The sequence below is a fragment of the Carettochelys insculpta genome, chromosome 1 (assembly GCF_033958435.1).
Source record: "Carettochelys insculpta isolate YL-2023 chromosome 1, ASM3395843v1, whole genome shotgun sequence".
NCBI classification, from domain to species: domain Eukaryota; kingdom Metazoa; phylum Chordata; order Testudines; family Carettochelyidae; genus Carettochelys; species Carettochelys insculpta.
The window spans coordinates 274808381-274822511 of NC_134137.1; the positions used below are offsets into that span (position 1 = coordinate 274808381).

At 39.7% G+C, this 14131-nt stretch overlaps 1 long non-coding RNA gene across 1 annotated transcript; it reads left to right on the forward strand.

The window, feature by feature from the left end:
* Positions 1 to 7661: 7661 nt before the first annotated feature.
* LOC142007253 (uncharacterized) lies at positions 7662 to 13797 on the forward strand. The gene is made up of 3 exons (XR_012643910.1): positions 7662 to 7705; positions 9078 to 9192; positions 12419 to 13797. It is a non-coding gene; the product is annotated as an uncharacterized LOC142007253 (long non-coding RNA).
* The last annotated feature ends 334 nt before the right edge of the window (positions 13798 to 14131 follow it).

A 14131-nucleotide genomic window follows, 5' to 3' on the forward strand; every position in this document is an offset into this window, starting at 1 on the left:
TTTGATAAAATAACAGCCTTGTAGATAAGGGGGAAGTGGCAGATGTGGTATACCTAGACTTTAGTAACACATTTGATGTGGTCTCACATGACCTTCTTAACAATAAATTGTGGAAGTATAATGCAGAACTATAAGGTGGATGCAAAACTGGTTATATAACTGTTCTCAAGCTGGAAGGGCATAATAAGTGGGGTTCTGCAAGGATCAGTCTGGGACAGATTCTGTTCAATATCTCCATTGATGATTTAGAGAGTACGCTTATAAAATTTGTGGACGATGCCAAGCTAGGAGGGGTTACAAGTAGTTTGGAGGATAGAGTTATAATTCAAAATGATTTGGACAAACTGGCACTGAGTGGGAATTAGGAAACATGTCTTCAGTGCCCACTTTGCTATTTTGCTGGGTGACCCTGGGAAATTCACTTCTCTCCCAGTGCCTCAGTTTCTGTCTATATAAAAGAGGGATAATGACAGTGATCTCCTTTGTAAAGCACATAGAGTTCTGTTGGTGAAAAGCACTATATAAGATTTAACTACTACTATTTTTCATTTTAAACTGTGTTTTGAAACTTTATTTTCACTTCTTAAAGTCAATCTAGATGCTTATTTCAGAGCTGATCCAGCACCCTTGAAGACAATGGAACACTTATCATTGTCTTCAAAGGGAGCATGATTCAGCCATTAAACTGGAAATGGCCCAGGTTATAAAAACAGAAGTCAGTTATTTTTGTCACTGAAAATGAGAAGTTTAGACATACATCACCAATGACAGTGACAACTAATGCATACATCATTGCACAACAGAGAAGGAGAATTTTTTGCCTAGAATACAGAAACAAACACCTTTCTCTACTTAAAAAAAAAAGCCATAGGACCTTTATTTTCCATTACAACCCCTGCCCCTCGCAACAGCAACAAAAAACAACCCACCCCCAACCCAATCCAGCTTATAATCAGAAAAATCATGGCTAGAAGTTAAGTAGATATAAAACAACACAAACTAAAAGATTGATTTGGAAAAACTAAACATGGAGAGTGATTAAATGCTAAATGAGTATAAAATGAAAGTTATTGGAAAAGTATATACTGGAAAATAAAGGGATGACAGTTATGCACAGAAATGCATCTTAATTCAGATGAAGATAAGTAATAGCAATAATTCAGACCACAAGAGGTATCTCTACAAAGCATTTTGGAGCCCATGGTGGCAAACATCCTAGCCTAGCCTTAATAGATGTGAGTTAGTAAGGCTTGGACCAGTGCTCTAAATATAGCTGTTTTTAGATGGTGTAGATATACCTGAGGACTAAAAACTATTTCAAAATGTCAGCACAAAAATACGAAGGATGCAAAATAAAGAGTCTTGTCCTCTCAAGAAAGAACTTTTGAGATAAGGAAAACATTGATGGGCAGGAATATTGTGAATCTAAATGATTTTAAACTCAAATATTATTTGAAAAATGACAGCTTGTGTATGTCATAAAATGGATATGGAATATGGAAACTAATGACTCAAGATCCAATATCAAGAGTCTTAATTGTACTTTTCAAACAACAGTATAGCAGGGGGCTTCCCAGGAAAAGAAAAGCGTCGCTGAAAGAGGAATTTCGTTTAGCTGACAAGAGAACAGTGTTACATTGCATTGATGTTCTCTCTCTCTAAAAACAGGGGAAATCTTCTCCATAGGTGTTACCAATTAAACAATATAATCCTGTTTTCTGTGAAATAGATGTTCTGAGAAAGGATGGAGTGGCATAAGAGCAGACCAGCACTGAGCATTCTGGCTGGATTCTGTGGTCAACTAAGCACTCTTTTTGCTAATTCATTATCATCATCATCATCAGTCCCTTGACCAAGGTTGTTGGGGCACCTTCATGACAACGTTCTTTATAGTGTCTCTGCATCTTTGGTGGTCATGTGCCAATTCTTGAGTTGCGGCAAAGCTCATCCCTGTCCATTCTTTGATGTTGTCTATCCATTGCTTTTTCTGTCTGCCACGTGTCCTTTTGCCACTGACTGTGCCTTGCAGTATGGTTTTGGACAGGCCTGATGATCTCGTTGCGTGTCCATACTATCTTAGTTTGCTCTTTTTCACTCTGGATAGTAGGTCATGATGAGGTCCTATCGCTGAGTTGATGTTTCTGACCTCTTCATTACTAATATGTGCCATGTAGGGGATGTTAATAAGCTTGCGGTATAGCCTCATTTCAAGGGCCTTGATCTTGCGCTCTAGTTCTGCTGTCAGAGTCCAGGTCTCACAAGCATATGAAAAGTAACAGAGAGGAAGCCGTGCTAGTCTATACACTATCAAAACAAAAAGCAGTCAAGTAGCACTTTAAAGACTAGCAAAATAGTTTATTAGGTGAGCTTTCGTGGGACAGACCCACTTCTTCAGACCATAGCCAGACCAGAACAGACTCAATATTTAAGACACAGAGAACCAAAAACAGTATCCTCACTAACAGCCACAGTCTCTACCCCAGGAGCACCAGTCCTGGAACCTTTCCCTGCAACAAAGCGCGCTGCCAGCTTTGTCCACATATCTTCTCTGGAAATACCATCACTGGACCTAACCAGGTTACTCACAGAATCATGGGCACTTTCTCATGCTCCTCTACTAACATCATATATGCCATCATGTGCCAACAATGCCCAGATGCTTTGTATATTGGACAGACTTCTAACTCCCTTAGACAAAGGGTCAACGGGCACAAAACAGACATCAAAACACTCCAGATCCTCAAACCAGTTAGTCAACATTTTAATGGAATGGGGCATTCTGTCAATGACCTAAATGTACGTGTGTTACTAAAGAGGAATTATCGCACCATTCTGGAAAGAGAGCTGGCTTTTATATTCAAATTCGGCACATTAACACACGGTTTAAATCATGATGGGAACTTTCTGAGTCACTATAGGGGCTCGTCTGCATACTTGACTCAGTCTAATTCTTGACCTTCCCCCCCACCTCTCCACTCTCTGATTTGCTCACCTTAATTATCTTTTTCTGATTTGTCCTCCTTGCTTGCTGTTTTTGGTTCTCTGTGCCTTAAATATTAATTGAGTCTGTTCTGGTCTGGCTATGGTCTGAAGAAGTGGGTCTGTCCCGCAAAAGCTCACCTAATAAACTATTTTGCTAGTCTTTAAAGTGCTACTTGACTGCTTTTTGTTTTGAAAGCATATAAAAAGATGGAGTGTACAAGAGCTTGCATGAGCCTTACTTTTGACTTCAGGGATATGTTTTTGTCTTTCCAGATTGGTTTTAATTTTGCCATTGCTGCGGTTGTTATTGCTGTTCTGGCAGCTGGTTCTGGTTTTGTACCTGCATCAGAGATGATCAACGCTAAGTATTTAAATTGTTTTACTTCTTCCAATTTCTGTTGTTTTATGGATATTTGTGTGGATATACCCCTAGGATTGTTGGTCATGAGTTTTGTCTTTTCTGCGTTTATTTCCATGTCATATTTTGTTGAAGTTTTATCTAGGCATTTAACAAGGTTATCTAGTTCTTTTTCACTCCCTGCCAGTCCAGCAATGTCATTTGTGAAACATAAATTGGTTATAGATTGACTGCCAATACTTATGGTTCCAGTATGGTCATCTAGAGCATCTATCATGATACATTCCAGAAAGATGTTGAAAAGGGTAGGAGAAAGTATGCAGTCCTGTCGTACTCCTACAGTGGTACGGAACCAGGCACCAATGGCACCATTGAATAATACTGCACTGCTGGCCTTTTCATATAAAGTTTTAATTATGTCAGTGAGTTTACTGTTGATGTTAAATTGTTTCATTGTTGCCCACAGTGCTAATTACATGTCATAAAATGAACTTAGCCCTGCTCATGTTTCCCCTGGATAGGGGAAAATCTCCACTCAGGTAAAATTAATAGACACCCTACCTGCCTTTTACACCAGCTGCCTCCCTTGCCACCAGTGTGGCGTGGCACATCAGAGTGGAATGTGGGTTAGGACAGTCAGAGAGATGCAGTAGAGCCAAGCTCTACTATGTGGCAGAAGTCAGAGGAGGCTGTAACTTCTATTGAGGCCATGCAGTTGTGGATCAGAGAGTTGTAACTAGCTTTCAGCAGCCTTTTCTGCAGCACTGTGTAGCCATCTGCCAAGTCACTGTTTATTATTTATATTTTTAATCTTGTGTCTGCTGGTAGGGCTGCCTGCAGCTTCCATTGGCTGCGGTTTGCCATTTCAGGCCAAAGGGAGCTGTCCCACCTGACAGGACATTGTGAAAGGGGAGGAAATACTTGTGAAAGTATTCTCCCAGAGACTGCCTCCCCTGGGGCCTCTCCTGCCAGGGGCAAGGGGGAGTGTTCTGTGGGAAGGGATGAATTGGGCTAGACAGTAATGTGAGAGATGCCATAAAGCCGTGCTTTTTGTACGCTAAGTTGATCGAAGTTCTGAATTCTGCTACTTTCTTTCCTGGTGCTCCATTGGTGGAGAAAAAGAGAGCTTATCTCCTTATACATTATATGTTCAAGGCAATAGATAGCTGAGTTGGAAAGAAGGTTGAAATGTTAGAAAACGATTATTATCCAAATATTTGCAATATTTTTGCAGCACTTATCGTTCCTTCTCAGTAGAATGTTGTTTGGAAGCTCAAATGTTGTTTGTCTGTATTTAAGGCCATGCCCCTTTTCTGTCATCTATTTTTTGTAACAAACTCCCATGGACTTAATACATCAGTTGCAAGACGGGGCTTTGCCTATTGCACAGACAGCTCATTTATATTTTTAAGTAAGTGATTAGTAATGCTAAATGTTGTAAGTCTCCTTTTAATACTGTAACTAAGAAATGCCTTCTGAGGTAGACTGTGGATTTATCACTGGGACAGAGTAAGGGGCAACACATTGTCCTATTGCCCTAGCAGCAGACCAGGGGCCCAATGGTAATTTGGAGAGTAACCAATCAGTCTGTTTTCCACATTGGCTGAAGGGTGAAGTAATCTGTGCCAGCTCTATACCTGATCCTGGTTACTGTGCCCTTCACATCAGATCACCTGTGCTGGCTGGCACACTGATGGGCAGAGCCAAATTCCACCCACTCCCTGTGGATGCATAGTACAAGCCATAATCTTATCTAAGTATTTAATGAAAGTCGTAGTCTGTTCATAGAGGTTTAAACAAATTCAAATCAGATTATTCAGCTTTTTCTTTTGCTACAAAGAAACTTAATATTTTTTCCCAAAAAGATTCCGGAAGATCTTCTGACAAGATATTTATGAAAGTCTATACACTGTGTGATCAAGTTCTGTTCTCTCTTATACATACAGCTTATACATGGTTAGGTAAAAACACATTTATTACTTTTTATAAAAGTAGATGAAGTGGGCATCAAATAATAACTCTAAATTATACTGTTATCATTCTCTTCCTCTGCCTCCTACTAAAACTAAACGGTAGAGGAATGGAGCATTTGTAATAAACTGGTTGCTAATGAGTTTTATATGTTTTTCTAAATTGTAGAACCGAAGAATCGGTGTCAGAAGATGACAAAAGAAGGTAGGATTTGTACTAGGAATGGCTTGAATTCGAATAGCTCAGACAAAATTCTGTTACCAAATGAGGATTATATCCCCACCAAAGAAAAAAGAAAACCAAAAACCCAAAACAAAGGGAGGAGATATGGGAGGAAGAAATCTCCTTTAATATCCCTCTGTAAAGTTTCCGCCTTGTGTTTTCTTGTGAAAGAGGTTTTGCCTACTCACAAAATAGGCCACTGAGCCCAGCCCCCAAGTCAGACCGATTTCAAGAGATCTGCCAGTGAAAAAAGGACTATTGATGAGAAGACCTCAGCCTTCACATCATCTCTAGATCCTGGCTTTATTAGAGCCAGGTCACAAGGGACCTTGGGCTTGGGTGTAGGAGCTCTTCAGAAAGATAATATAATTATTATAGGTTGTGTTATCATTTCTGAGGAATCTTCCCTTTGCCCATTTCATGTTTTCCCCTTCTCCCAGTCAGATCTCAGACCTTTGGAACACACTCCCTGGGGCTCATAGAAGTAGGGGATAGATTGCCAAGACACCTGGCATGCATAAGCCTTCTTGGCTGTATGAAGGGGAATCCAGGTCTTTTTTACTAAAGCAGGTGTCCCTACTTTTTTATGTGTACCGTGCAAGTGAGTTGCTTAAATTGTCTCAACAGAGTACATTACTAGCAGATTAATCTCTCATCAGGCAAATAACAGACAGTTTTGCAGATAAGGAAGAAAAGTTTGTCAGAGGATACTTGTTGGCATAAAGAGGCTGGGATTTGATGGAAAGTATGACGAATTTGGTTGCGGAGTCATTTTCTCTGTGCTTCCTTCCTAGCATATATTCCTCTTTAAAATCAATGGCGAGCCTAAAGTTATTTTTGCCAGGGTTCATTTTAATAACACATATTACATTTACACTTACAGCCTCTTAATATGGATTGGAAACAAGGGATTCTTTTATAAAAGTAGTTACAGAGCATCCTCTGTTTGTCTGTCTCTGGCCTTTCTAATGCACCTAGACTAGCTGATGGAGGAGGTGGAGAGGAACAGAGGGGACAATTGTCCAGGGGCCCAGTGAAGCAAAAGGGCCCAGGGCTCCTGTAGCAATGGAGGCTGGAGCCCCTAGCCCTTTAAATTGCTGCTGGGGTGGCACACTCTGGGCAGCACCAAGGGCTGGGGAAGGGCATGATGTGGTCTGGGCAGTGCTGAAGTCTGGCTGCTTTTGCCTGAGGCCCCACCCCTTCCAGGGACAAGGAGCAGGAGTTCCCCCGCCTTGCCCAGGGGCCCAGTGAGGCTGTTGGCCCAACTAAATGCTGCTGTTTAATGTATACATTCTGTGAGAAAGCATTAAAACTAAGCCATGATTTCTCTTTAAACGTTTCTTTACATAAGGAACTATGGTGGTGTATATGTTGGTCTCCCATCAGAGGCTGTTACCATGGCACCTAGTCAGACAAAGACTGAACCTAAAGGTACTGGTACATCGTGTATTGTATTTCCCCTGCTTTCTCCATTCATTTTAATGTGTTATTTCTGGAAGACTGACCCCAGCACAAGGAGACATTGAATTGCGCGGACTTATTTACTGTGGTTATTGTCATTGATCCTGTATGTTTAAACTTCCATCCATCTACTGTAGTAATCATAAAGCACTAATCTACTTTTGACCCTGTTATGTATGCAGCATTTTGTCGCTTATGGGTAACTTTAATTTTTCAATGTTTTTAGTGTTTTTCAGTGTAAACACCTTACAGGGTTAAGAGGCTGTGATATATATTTATACTCTTTATAGTTTTGAATGGATTTACTTAAATTCCAACAATAGCAAGGCAGCAAATGCTTGATTTTAGAGTTGGTTCTGTTCTGTCCCCCTTGTGCTGAACCTATCACAATTTTATATTTTTTCTCGAGGCAGAGAGAATAGACATTACCTTTAAAAAATCTTGCTTGATAACACGACAATTATACACATATGTATATGCACACGCTTAATAAAACAGTGCGGCTGTTTTACACATCGGGCTTGCATCTCTTATTGGGGAGGTCTAGATGCCACCACTAATGAAGCAGATAATGATTTCAGTTGAAATAGAAAATGCAAAATGTGTTGCATTATATTACATTCCATGGTGTTTAACATTTTGAATCCGTATATGCTTTTCCTTTTTTAAGATTAGAAGAAAATAAATACAGCCAGGTTGAATCTGCAGGAGGTACAGTATGATTTAACAAACTTCAGATATGTAGAATTTATTTAGTAAAAAGAAGAGGATTCAAATAACCATATTTCTTATGTTGCTATCATGTTTGGGACTTAATTTGCTGCACTGACAACCCAGTTATAAAGGTAGTGGATGAACTAAGGTCTGACATTCCAGTGTTACTGAGAGCCTCTGATGAGCAGCTTGGCGTCCTCAATTCCCATTTACTTTAATGAGAGGAAAGGTATTCAGCATTTTGTAGAATCAGGCCAGTAGACTTAAAGAAGGTTTTAATGGAAGGAGGTCATTTACTTATTTTACGATTTAATACAACTCCAAGTGCCAGGGCAAGTTTTAGCACTAACTATATAGAACAAGTGAGGTATTGGACTGGCTGCATGGAACTGTAAGAAGGGTGACCATCTGTCCCGTATGAGGCAGGACTGTCCCATATTTGGGGTGCCAAAAAGGCATTCCTACTTATTTTTTAAAAGGGACTAATTGTCCCATATTTGGGCCCTCCCGCTATTGGCCTTTTCCAGGAGTCAGTTCCCTGAGCTTTGGGCGAGCATGGGCACCTGCCACGTCCCTGCCACTTCCCTGGGACTCCTGGGGAGGGTCAGTGGCTGCCCCCTCTTTCCCAGCTCCTCACATTTGGGACAGGGAGATATGGTTGTCCCATATATAAGATATCTAAGGACTGATACTCTGATAGAGAGATAGTCAAAAGAAATGGAGAAAGGTTGAATGGAAAATTTCAGTGAAAAGGAAAAAAAAAATTCATTTAATTTTTCCGTAGGATATTTAGATGTTTCAGAGGGAATTCAAATTTTTAAATATTTCATGTGAAAACTAAAATATTTTGGTTTTCAGGGGAAGGGTTTCTCAAAATAATAAAAAAATTTCCATAGAAAGCAGACATGCCTTTAATAAAAACCTAAATAGTCACCAAAAAACTCCAGATCAGTTTAAACAGAAATGTTTTGACCACTATTAAGAACTTTGCAATCCAGCAAAGCATATGTGAATGGTCCCTTTGATTTCATTGGGATTACTCATGTGCTTAAAATATATATATATTTTGGAGTTTGATCCTTTTCCCATTCAACCCGATGGAAAAACCGCTCTTCATATGAATGGTACAGGATCAAAAACTTGTTGAATCAGGGCCTGAAGTTGAGAAAACGTACACATGTGCAACTCTAGAGGTGTTAAGGGGCTGCTCACATACACCTGTGTTAGCAGTGTCTGGGTGCTGAAGCCCCTTCTACATTTCTAACAAAGACTTAGTTAATGTTTAACAGATATTGTTTACAAAATGTGAATGTGTTACAGTATTGTTATACCAGTCCAGCTGAAACAGGTTTTTTTTTCTTTGAACCAGACCTTTGCATAGATCACTCATCAAAACTTAAGGGATAGCTGTCTTTCTGTTGAAGATTTTTATATATCCAGCCAGCAAGAAAGTTCAGAGAACCAAAAATCTAAACCGTTGCAAGGTACAGCTATGGGTAAAGTTTAATGGTACAGTATGGCATAAATTGGGCTATGGTGGTTGTACAGTTAACCCCTGTTTTATGCAATTTTGAAATATGCATTAATCATGTTAATGCAAATGTCGAAATTCCAAGCTCCAGCTGCACACTTTCCCCCAGTTGCACTTGGCTCTTGGCTCCCTGCGGCTGAGCAGGAGCCTAGAAAGAGATCAGGCACTGCTGCACCTGGCTCCAGGCTCCCAGGGAATGCAACCCCCGTGTCACTCGGCGTTTTACTGCATTATAGAACGTTCTGCTGCCCTCAAGTGAAAAATTAATTCGTGAACTGGTGATGAATATTTCAGCACAAGAGCTAATTTGAGAATCTGCAGCATATTTCTCTTTGGTATACAGTTAATCAACTGTATTATATACAGTGTTCCCTGTATGCTGAGCACTTGGGCGGCCACCCAGGGGAGATTCAGGTGCTGCCCAGCTCATTAACACGGCACCCACAGCTACCCACAGTCACCAACAGGTGTGTCTATTGGTGGTGCACGTCTGCATATGCCTTGGTGCAATAACAAAATTTATTCAGACTATGGATGGAAAAATTTAGAGGGAACCCTGACTGTATATATTTTTCCAACAATTTGATAGTTTTTATAAAAGAAAACAACCACTATTTATTCATCTAATCATTTGTGTGATAGGTTAATGAAAAATAATTATTAATTTATTTCAGAGGAATATATTTGACATGTTGATATATTTTTAGTACCACTGCAGATTTTAAGGATATGTTTGCTATGAGTCGAATCAGATGGGGTTAAGATAATCAGATACTTATAGATATCACTTCTATACATGAGTCAGCTATTGACATTTAATGTTTACCTTTTAAAATATATTATTGCTCAAGGAAATATTTTTACATAGGAATAAAGTAATTCATGGCAATATTTTTCAATAGAGTACTAATTTTTACTTGTCCTTATTTTTGTCAGCTTTATTGCTTTACAAAGCATTAATGGAAAAATATAATGCCTGGCTAACCACATTATTGTGTTATGCCTTCCATTTTATGTAATATCATAATGACATTTTCTTATACAAACATGTTAGTGATGGTGTTGTCAGAGATAGCTGGATTAAAAAAAATCAGATTGGCACACTCCTAAGCTCCTAGAGGAGTTTTGATTTGTCTTCAAGTTATGTACCTCAAGTTTGTCGCTGAGCATCTCAATATATATGGTAAATTGCAATGGGTAAATACTCTGTGGCTATGGTTACACTACAGCCCTCTGCCAACAGAAGTCACTGTTGGAAGAGATTTCCCGACAAAACTTCTGTTGGCAGAGTGCAGCCACACACAAAACCCAATTGGCAGAGCACTCTGCTCTGTCAACAGAGCAGCCAGACCACCTGGATGCCCTGTCAACAAAACAGGCACTCCAAAGCACATCAGACGGGGCTGCCCACTGTTGTGGATGCCCTGTCTGTTGAGAGAAGGCCCCCACCCAGAGCATCCACACAGCTTTTTTGTTGACAGAATCTGTCAACAGCAGTGTTATGCCTCAATGCTTTAAGGCAGAACGTGCCAGCAAAAGTGCTGTGTTTTGTTGAGATACTGTCGACAAATCCCACTTGGCGTGTGCTTGCTCCATGAGTTTTGTTGACAAAACCGGGGTTTTGCTAGCAAAACTTGCTAGTGTAACATAGCCCGTGACTTTTGTGTACTGTAGTGTTAAGTGATGAATGGTTCATTAAAAAAACCTATTAGCTTCATCAGCTTCCCACTAACCACCAAACTAATTGTACATTTCCACATGGCTGAAAGTGTTTTTAAATGATTAAAGCATTTGGTATAATTCTTCAGTCAAGTTCTTTTTCTGAGAGGCTGTAATATGGTACACATGCTAAAAACCACCCCTTTAATGTGTTTCAATAAAGACTGCTTTAAAAAAACAAAACATGAGCATTTGGACGCCCAGAAGTAAGCTATTAAAAGATATAACATATACTCAGTCACCATGTGCAAATTCCCCTGATTTAATCAAAATGTATGAAGGACCATGCCTTTTGAACTGGAACAATTTACAGCACCTAGCTAAAAGCATATAGTAATTTGTTGGGACACAGGCCCATAAAAAGGAATTTTTGAAAAGATTCCATGCTTGCACGTCAGAAGAGCTACCTGTAATACCTCCCTCCTACGCATCAACATCTTCTATGTTCTTTCAAAGGCAAAAAAGTCACACACATTCCAGCTATTTGCTGGATAGTAAATAGCCAGTAGGTTGTTTAGGGGATTAAAATAAGATTGTAACAATAAATGTCTGAAAAAGTAAATTGTATCTGAAATAACTTGTGCTTACTTAGAAGCTGAGGAAGGTTTCCTGCTGAGAACTCTAACAACACTTGAAACTTTCTGATCTGCTCACTACTTTTTTAATATATGAGTATAGCTATTATTATCACCTGTTGCAGAAGGATTCCTAGTATTTTAGCAACTTGGGCAACCCCAGATTTGTTCAGGTGACAGGGAACAATTAGGCCCATTTCTGACCTAGATCATGCATGCCATTTTCAAAGGACCAAATTTGCCACTCAGCCTGAGGCCCTCAAATGTTCAGCCAGTACTCAAAAAGCTAACACTGGATGGTATGTCAGTAACTTCATTAACTACATGTTGAACTTCTCTAGTCTGGCATTCTCTCATAGGGCAACATCCGTAATTGGGCATGATGTCAGTTAGCCAGACAACCTCTTACCATAGATGTGACCACGTTTCCCGTGGTCCCATAAGGTTGGTTTACAGGCACCAATCCTGACTCTCAGTTTTCTGTGCTGTTATTTATCTGAAATTTACCCCAAATGTCTTCTAAGAGCCCAGTAGGCTTTGGAAGTGTTGCTAATGCTGCTAGTCAATAATGACCTCCTGTGGTCCTGCAAATTTTCTCATTTGGCGCCAGTCAGGTCCTGAGGGTGCCAGACTAGAGAGGTTCAACTGTACTAGCCCATCTCTATCTCATTCTGGGAAGAATCTCAAGAGGGCGGGAATGACTAAACTCAGTCAGTACCTGTCTTATACAGCATCCTAGACCATACACACAGCTCAGAAAACTAGACAGGGATAAACTCCTCTAGGGAAAATTATATTTACAAAGAACTCATGCTGTTCATGTGCATTTCTCTTGCTATGTGTTACCATTGCCTGCCTTCTGATGTTGTTTAATTTTTTTTTCAGATGTTCCCAGGAGCAATTCAGTTCCTTGCAGGATCAGCCCCTTGGGGATTCATTCTCTGACTATTGAAGAGTTTTCTTTGTTTCTTATTGTTTTTGTTCTGCTCCATCTTTTTTGTTCATAGCTTATTGTGCAACGTCCAAATACTTCAGTAAAGTTGGACAGATCTTCATCTGGAGCAATTTGAAGGAGCCTGCACCAATTTATACCAGCAGAGGATCTGGGTGTATGGCCTTTAATTTGAAGTGCAATGTTTCTTCTTTTAATTTTCCAAAGATCTGCACATTTAAGAACTATGCTACTATGGAGTGTTCCTTTTGACAGAGACATAAAACTGAGGTTCTTAATGTTTGTAACAGTGACTTAAAGATCCACTGGTGCTTTTTGCAAGAATAGCTGTATTAACCATGTTCTCCTGGCTATATTCCAATTTAGGGAAGTGCATTCTGCCCCATCAATGTTCCTCCTGCAGTTTCTGTTGAATAAAATATGTCACTTTGTGTTCTCTCTTAAACTGTTGTATGTTGTTGCTATACATACTTAAAGAGCTGCTATTTTTTAAAAAATTATCATTACAGTTATTGCTAACAGTTGTAAAATTTTACATGGCACTTTCATTTATGTAGAAAGCAGATATCCAGCACTGAAGATTTCCCTCTCAAGGGCCGTTTCTACACAGGCCACTTCCTTCGGAAATGGCATGCTAGCACACGGAGCGAAAGATGCTAATGAGGCGCGGATGCAAATTCTCCGCACCTCATTAGCATAACGTCACGTGATTTGGAGTCTGGAACACCGTTCTTCCAGACTCCAAAAAGCCATGTAGAAGCGCGGGCCCCAGGGGGCTTCAGGAAGGAAGTCCTTCTTCTGGAGGCCCCTTCCCAAAAATTTTGGAGAAGTGGCCTATGTAGAAACGGCCAAGTGATTTAAAGAAAGAAATTTTAGAAATGTTAGAAGAACAAAACGCGAAGAGACTGGTCATGCTCATTTGCAGAGAAAAAACTTGCGTGAAGTTATTATCTGAGTTAAAATCTAGCCCGTAATGTCTATTATTTAAACACCAATCTGCCCATTCAGTACAACAGGGTTCTTAATGTGTTATATGATCATATGCATTCCATTTAGTTTATTCTGGACTGATGATAGCCTCTTTGGTGTTTTCACTTTCAGTTCAGAAAAACCAGATTGCATATTGGAAAATCCTGGATGATGCAAAAAACATATTGGCTAGTAATGATGTTCTCCTTATTAAGCAGGCTAGACTGTATTTCCATCGGGTGTGATTTTTCCATTGTCAGGCACCTGTGTGATCATTTACACTTTTGTAAAGTTAGTGCAGAGTGGATGGTAAAATATTACCATGCTGATTTTTAAGCAGCTTTTTATAGGCATAAATAAATGACTAATCTGTACAATGGAGAATCATGTCTATTATTTTTAGCAGCTGAGACTTGGCAACTGAATCCTTTGTAACCATCTGTGATAAAAATTCAGTAGCAGATACCTATAAATACTAGATTTTTTTATTTATTTTTGGGGCGACAGATGTTATCACGAATACCAATTAGTTATTGGTAGGTAAGTAGCATCTTAAAAGATCATACAGTTTTGTGGCTTCATGCTGAATTCTTTGAAGCTTAGATCTACATCTGTGTGGTCAAATTGGCACTCATGGATGAAATTCACCTCTGTGGCGATGACTGGTGGGGGTCTAT